Source organism: Copadichromis virginalis, linkage group LG23 (genome assembly GCF_057382275.1).
Source record: "Copadichromis virginalis isolate Kocher_CV1m ecotype Utaka linkage group LG23, C_Virginalis_male_GT1.1, whole genome shotgun sequence".
In the NCBI taxonomy this organism is placed as follows: Eukaryota; Metazoa; Chordata; class Actinopteri; order Cichliformes; family Cichlidae; genus Copadichromis; species Copadichromis virginalis.
Genome location: NC_140639.1, coordinates 41,682,602 through 41,690,738, shown reverse-complemented (window position 1 = coordinate 41,690,738; position 8,137 = coordinate 41,682,602). Strand labels below are relative to the sequence as shown.

The 8,137-nt window shown below is 41.8% G+C and overlaps 1 long non-coding RNA gene across 1 annotated transcript; it reads right to left on the bottom strand.

The window, feature by feature from the left end:
- Nucleotides 1-2,603: 2,603 nt before the first annotated feature.
- Nucleotides 2,604-3,726, bottom strand: LOC146681650 (uncharacterized). The gene is made up of 3 exons (XR_014918092.1): nt 3,360-3,726; nt 3,129-3,212; nt 2,604-3,012 (listed from the first exon to the last, which is right to left on the bottom strand). It is a non-coding gene; the product is annotated as an uncharacterized LOC146681650 (long non-coding RNA).
- Nucleotides 3,727-8,137: the final 4,411 nt, after the last annotated feature.

The following is an 8,137-nucleotide window of genomic DNA, read 5'->3' as shown; positions in this document are numbered from 1 at the left end:
CTGAGTGGCCGCCGTTGCCTTCCGCACGGCCGGCCCCCCGAACTGTTTGGACTCCTGTGCTGTCGGCCCCCTGGCCGGCCCCCTGAACTGTTTTGGACTCCTGTGCTGTCGGCCCCCTGAACTCTTCTGTTTTGGGCTCTGTTTTTTCCTGTGTTCTGGTGTGCTTCGTTTCTTTTGGTTTTGGTCTCGTTTTTTGTTTTTGTCTTTTGGCCTTCTGGTGCTCCGGTTTTGTTTTGCTTCGAGCCCTCCTTCCTGGGCCCCCGCCGCCCGCCCTGGTCGGGTTGTTTTCTGTTTTTTCTGGCTGTTTTGTTTCTTGTTGGGCTGTCTGGAGCCAGCCTTTGGGGGGGGGGGGGGGGGGGGTACTGTCATGATCCTGGGTCCTTTTGACCCAGCGTTTTGTGTTTTCTCTTCGAGATTTTGGTTCTGTTCTCCTCTAATTGGTGTTTACCCTGTTCCCCCCCGTGTGTTCCTGTTTTATTGTGAAGGTCTGCGTCTTATGTGAGTGTTTTCAGTTTGCCTCCCTGGTCTCGTCATGTTAACCCTTTAGAGCCGATCGGAGCGGGAACGCTCTGTTATGCGTAACTATTTTTAAATCCCGGTAGCACTGCAACCACGTAAGCTAGCGCAAAAATTTTTTTTGCATATGAAACCGGAGGAGTTGTACTTACATATTGTGCCATCAGCTTGTCCTAGGTCACGGTTTCCTTCCACATAAAGCTTTGCAAAAACTGCATAAAAAGCGCTTGCAGGAACAAAAACATAATATTCCAGAAACAAGCTTTGCCGGTCCGATCAGCTGTTCAAAACACTTCCTACGTTGGAATAGACGTCAGCGCGAACTTTTGCATTTCCGCCATTACCTGGCCGAAACCGGAAGTGGCGTCATTTTCGCGGAAATGTAGTCTTTTTTGCGATCAGGGCCTCAGGGCCTATACTGCTCTTTTTAAAAGTTATCTTTGACTTTATGACTTTCTGTGTCGTTTCTGGGATGCTTAGGACTCATATTGCACTGCTGGAAATAGTTTATTTTGATGCATATGCTGCTTTTTTGCAAATTTGCAGTATAATATTTATTTTCGTTTTTCCTGCAGTGTATAAAAATTGGTGTATTTCAAAAATAAAACTATGAAGACACTCAAAATAAATTTCCTGTGGTGGGAAACTATTTTGTGCAACTTTTTTGTACTTACAGTTTTGAGGGATAAGCCTCTTAAATTTCTCTAACTACAAATATATGTTAAAAAATCAAAAACGATTTTCAATTTTTTTGTAGTTTATTGCACTTTTTTGCAATTTATGTAATTACTATGCACTTAATGAATACATATTATTAAAATCTGGGCTATAATGGTTGTATTGATGTATAGCAACTTGAAATGCTCCCAAAAATGGCTCCACAGCATGTAAAAATATAATATAAGCTCTGGCGGACTTGGTTCTATGGTAGGTCTTAAAGGGTTAATCACTCCCAGCTGTGTCTCCCACCTGTGTGTAATCTCCCTGTGTTCTGAGTGTATTTAAGTTGTATTTTCTGTCTTAGTAATCGCTGGTTCGTCTGTGTTGTTTCCCCTCGGTCTCCCTGCGTCTTCCCGTATGTATTTCCCCGGACCTCCCTGCATCCTCGTTTCTGGTTTGTGTTATTAGTTCTACCCAGTTTAGGTTTTCCTGTTTCATGGTACCCACACCATTGCTGTTTGTATTTTCGGTTGTCAAATAAACACTCATCTGCACCAGAGCTGCCGCATTTTGGGTCCTATTTCATATTCCACACGGCTTGCCCCGGCAAACCGTGACAAAACGTCAAATAGAAAACTGATTAAACAGAAGTATGAGACGGTCGAGAATTTACACCAGTGTCCTGTTATATTTTAGATAGCAAGGAGCAGACGGCTGAGTTTATTAAACTCCACCGAGACAGCGGTGACGCTAATCAGAAGGCTAAACCGTCCAATTACTTCCGGCCTACCCGACCTTCTGAGGACCCGACCCACGTAGACCGCGAAGGCCGGGTCCTCAGGAGGATGCAGCCCATGAATTTGGACACGACCAATGAATATTTTTAAACAGGCAAGTATTCTGTTAGTAGAGCATTTTTTAGATATTACTTGTTAGATCTTTATTAACAGGATTGTTTGCATCTTTCTGAATACATCTTAGTAACATGGCAGCCGTCAGTTACATCAGCCCTACAAACCTAAGTGACAGATGATGCGGTGGACAGTGGAAACGAGCATCCCTAGACCTTATGGAGATCACCCTGTATGATGTTCCATTTACTGGCTGGAAATACAAACCAAGGTCTTGCTTGTGGCACCTCCTCCATCTCTCTGGTCCTGGTCCAGCACATTCAGCAGCACATTCAGCAGCACTGCCCGAGACTTCCTTCCTGCCCAGCCAAAGATCAGACCTGGTTAAAAGTACCTGTGCTTACTGGGACACTCAGGTTAATCCTAACTGTAATAATAATTCGTAAGAATTCATGTTTTTTGTTGTTTTTTCTATTGTTACTTTTTTCAGACATTTTAATTAATTGTGTTGATAAAATTTATGTTGTACATAGTTTCTTTTTTTTTTTTTTAAAAAAAAGGAAAAACAATGCAAATAAAGGTGAAGCATTTACAGAAATTTAATCCTTTTTTTTTTCAACAAGTTTCTCAAGCAAACCAAACAGTCTGTCCATTCTATCTTTTGCCTCCTGTGCTCTTCTTTCCTCCATTTCCCTCTGCAATCTCATGTCCTCTCTGATTAATCCAAAAACTCATCCCTGTCCTTCTTTCTTTTTGCCCCTCTTTGCTCCACCTGGCCCTCATCTTCCTGCTCTTCCTCATCCAACACTTGGTTGCCCACTGCTGAACTGGGCCCTGGAGTGTCCTCATGGATGGAAGCAATTAGCACTGGAGGCTTGGTAGAAGGCCTCCGTCCTAACACCTCATCCATGAGGGCAAACCAGGGCCATGTAGCAGCAGTGGGCTTCCCACTCACTCCCTCGCCTGACCCTGGATACTTGAAGTCCTAAGGGCAAAGGAAATAAAAAGTGGCAGTTGACAAAAAAAGCAACAGTACAGGTTTACATGAATAAGTTTTTAACTTGCTAAAAAAAAAACATATTTGAATACAGCTGTACATACTTTGTATTTCTTTTTTTAAATTGTCCCATTTTTCGCCTGCAAAGGGGTGACTTTACCCTGCAGGCCCATCTTCTCAAGAATGGCCTTAACAGACAGAAAATAATAGAGCATATCAATCTTCTTAATTCCTGAACAGTATACATAGCAAAATGTACACACTTCCGACTAAAAGACAGATTAAGCTCTCTCCCTTATACCTAACAGATTAAAAGCGGCATATTGTTGCTGTACCTCCAACCCACAGTGGCTGAGTTTTTGGCACCGGTAAACAGTTGCTCATTGTCGCTCCGGAGTAATCGGCCTTCAAATGCGGCCTCTGGAGGATGCAGCCGACGTTTTGGGACACAGCTTGACTGTAGAAAACATGAACGACGCGACAGCTCCCCAAAAATGAAGCCAAAACGTCTCTATCGCCCCCTGCTGTCTGGCTGCAGTATAGGTCATAAACCCCGCCTCCTCCATGTTAGCGGATGGGACTGAAATAAATTAATTCTCCTTAGATAATTTTTTTCCAAAGATCCTTTCTTTTGTTATCAATAGTTCTCATCATGCTGATTGATGTCCAAGGGGTCTCCTTTCCCATAAGTTTGATTCTGATTCCTACCGCGGTGGTGTTAAATTGGGGTGAAACGTAACAGCTTTGACTGGCAGCTGTAGTCATGGAGAAACTTGCGTATCTCTGTTCGGGAATGGCAGATAGAGCGTAGGCTCTGAGAGGAGGGCCAGCGTTTACGTTACGAAAACACGACCGAGTGTTTTAACCTGACAGCCTGAGGTGTTCTTCAGTAAACTGGACTACTCGACTGAAGGACCCGAGGCCCCGCTGCACTTTTTCGGTAAGTTAAACGTGTTTGTAAGCTAATCCGTAACTACCGTCCTTAGCTAGGTCCTGAGACCTAGCTAGCTAAAATGAGCACTCGGCTGTCAGGGTTCATTTAGCTAATCTGTGCAGGTGAATGAATTTGCTAAAGAAATCAAGAGAAACGCCCCAGGCTACTCAGTCACTAATTACTGTTACTGTACTTTTATTACAAGTATTATGCTGTAAAAGCAACAGGCTACACCCTGCTTCAGCTCCTGTGCAGAGCTGAATATTAAATATGTGCAAACAACAGCATGTTTTCAGTCTCTTGCCACATCTGTAAAGGCAGTAACTTTAAAAAAAAAAAAAAAAAGCTTGTACCTTGTAGATCCTCATTAATCAGGAACTATGGATTAAAGTACTGTAGTGTACTGTAATACTGAAAAAAATGTAAGAGAAGAACTTCAGATCCTGAGTGTGTGAGGACAGAAGAATCAGCTTTATTTCAATTTTGAGGGATAAAATTTATATCTGAGTTTGATGGTTCTGTTCTCTTTGTGATTACAGGAGCTGCCCTCAGATTCAGACCTCAGCACCACCCAGTGACAGCAGACAGATCATCCAACATGTTCACATGTTAACTGCAAAATGAACTGATGAAAATAGTGCAAAGGTTAAAGTACAACACGTGCTGCAGTGAAAGCTGCAGCTTTATTGATAAAGTTAAAGACAAAAAAGCAAAAGCATTAATCACCCATGTAACTGTGTCACTATATATCAGCATTAACAGGACCTCAGTTTGGTGTTTCACAAAGCTGCTGATCTCAGACCTGCACAGCTTCCGTTTTAAACACTTGATGTAAATGGTAAATGGCCTGTATTTGTATAGCGCTTTTCTAGTCCCTAAGGACCCCAAAGCGCTTTACACAACCTGTCATCCACCCATTCACACACACATTCACACACTGGTGATGGCAAGCTACAATGTAGCCACAGCCACCCTGGGGCGCACTGACAGAGGCGATGTACTCAGCTGCATGAAGAGCACATGAGATTTTCTCTAACACAATTAAATAAAACCTGATGAAGGTCAAAGGTCATCACTTGTATGCTGAACTACAAACTTGTCATCTGGAATTATTTCACAGTTTTTGCACATAGTGGGTTATTTACCATAAAGTGATTCAGAGTTATTCATACCAGAGTAACCAGAGAGGATCATATATTTTTAAATAAATATATAACTTTCTACAGGACTGAATATAATATCTTTATGTAAAGGTCTGGAGCCTCTGGGGAGTATCCGAGTATTTATAACATTACACAAACCAAAGGTCTCCATCACAGTGTTCATGAAATGCTGGGTTTATCCATCTCCTGGGGCGGGCCTACGGAGGAGTGCTGAAGATTTCCCTGTGAGGGAGCTGCTGGTGAAGATCATGAGTCCTGCTTGATCAATGTGATGAGCTTCAGTGTTCCTGGTGTTTCTTAAATGATGCCTCTTTCAGTGGGTCAACAGAACTTCTGGCACAGGACAGCTGTGATGAAAGAAAGGGAAGAAGTTTCTCCAAACCTCTGGACCCAGAAACCCAGCTTGGTCCTGATGGTCTCCTTCACAAGTTTCTCTCCAGGGTGAATGTAGCTGTTGATATAATATGGACTTTATTATTAAATGAAAAGAACAAATTAGACTACACTACTGAAACGTTCTGCTGATGTTTTTAAAGTTTCCATGTTACCAGGATGTAGAGGGCTCTGAAGATTTAAACAGTTTTAGATCCATTACACTCACAGTCTTATGTTAAAATCTCAAAGGACAGCATTATATTTTTGATATTAACAGTAATTCTGGGCCTCTGTAGAGTGTGCAGATGAACTCATCGCTGTCTAAAAATGGATAAAAAAAAACATAAGTGCTGAATCCTTCAATAACAGAGACTATTAGAGTATTCGGTGTATAGCATCGCTAACTAGCTAGCAACAAGCCTCCAACACTGTGTGTATGCTAGCGGCTAATCTAACTAACGAATTAACAACAGAGTGATTTTAGAACTATAAGATGATAGGTGTGTCTTTTTTTATAACAGTGACATGGTTGTATTTACCTTAATTTAACGAGTCATCAGTCGCAGTAAACCAGCAAAAAAACTCGAGCAGCCAGGCTATGTAAAAAGTGTAGGGGTGTGTGTTTGCGGTTACGTCCAGCGGGTGTGTGGGCGGGAGTGTTACACAGTCACTCCACCTCAAGTCACTACTGCGCAGACTCTGGCTCCAAATTTGGAAGATGGCAGCCTCCACAAGCGGGATATTTTGGCTTTATTTTTGCACAATGGGAGGAGGCGGTGTCGCGTCGTCCATCTTTTCTACAGTCAATGGTTCTCAACAAGAACTGGGTTTCGATACCCATCCCTATTCACAACCAATGCGCACTTCCCCCCTAGTGGCCAGTGGTCTCTGGGCCTATGAGACTGAGGCCTAACATGATCACTAATCAGTTAAAACATGGGTATTCATTACTTTTAAGACTTGGACAAATATAGACAGTGTATGGTATATTATGGAAAATGCTATTTCAACAGAAAGAAAAGATAAGAGAAAAAAAAGTACTAACTGAACACATAGAGAACATTTCAGCCAGCAATTACCTGTACTGACAGGTACATTCACATGTCACCCAAAGTGGAAGGGCATGGCGTTTATTTTCATGCTTTGCACAAACCATCCTGTATAGAGAATTTATTGCAAGAAGACACAGAGTAACACCTCTTGACTTGTTCTTTTCAACTTTGCTCCTCACTGAGGACAGCTCATTGTGGAGTGGGTGGAAAGTGTTGTCTGCGGTGGTGCATAGCTCTGTCTTGAGTGTCACATCACCCCAGTGACACTTTGCACAAGTTCTCACTGTGCTGCTGAATAAAAATGATGCATATACATCCACTCTCATGGGGAAGGTAGTATTCATGGGTTTCTGGACTCCCTATTTTATTATTATTTTTGGGTCAGGGCTTGAGCCTGTCCCAACTTGTACTTGGGTCTTGGCAGACAGCAGGTAAAAACCTCCGAATGACAAGCTGTCTGTCATATGGTTTACCAGAGATTTCCATGTCTGCAAGACTCCTGATATATATCTTTAAGTTAGAGGAAGTCTCTCTATCGCTCAGCTTCTCGGGGAGGAACTAGAAATGAGCAATTGGTCATTTTTAGAAAAAAGACGACTGTGTGAGATAAATTGTCTGAGCAGAGTTGTTTATGATACACTTGTTTACAACAATGAAACAGAAAAATTGAGAGAGATGTCAGTAAATGTACAGTGTCTTGTCAAACAGTATTTAGAATTGATCAGAATGTGAATACACAAAATTTTGAAATTCAGTGTCTCAAGGAAGTTGAAAAGCCAAAGTATTTTTGTCAAATATGGATAAAGTGACCAGAGGTTCAAAGTCCTGTCCGCTTTAATCTTCTGGTAATATAGAAAAGCAGTTTATACCACTTTTCTCAACAAAAGTATTCATGGGAGGTGTGTGGGAGGGATAGTTTGCTGAAAGAAGACCTGTTTGCTGCTAAGAAAAGCAAATTCTCTTCTCAAAAAAGATAACTCAGTTCCGACTCAGAGTCCAGAGAGAAATCTTAGTAATGGAGAATACAGGTATTTCACCGATAACGATACAGTGTGCTGTCGCAGTGGTGACACGCAGACTGAAAGGCACTCACAGTGTACAAATGATCGGATGACTGTTTCACTTGAAATAAGAAATGACAAGAATCAAGATCTGACTCGAGCTGCAACAACAGCTTTGAGATTTACAGTCCACTCACGGGCTGTAAATCTGAAGCAAGGCTTTGCTGGAAAGCAATGCCTGACAAAGATGGTCACACAGCTGTCGGGTGTCTTTGTGTGAGCCTATGATTTGTTTCTGTCTTCACAGATCTGAAAAAAAAGTTGAATAATTTATTAAGAAATAATTTCACTATTTTTTTTAAATATGCAGACATTGTCCATTCAGAACAAGTCTTATCCTATCATGCACACAAACAGTGTATAACAGACTGGCATAGCCATAGCCATGACTGTGTTGGCGTTTTGTGTTCCATATTAATGGGATATAACAATATCCACCCAATAAAGAATTATTTTGATGAGCAAAGTCAAAATTATTTTGTTTACCAGACTGCTGTAAGTCAGGGGTTTGAACATGGGAGTCTTTGT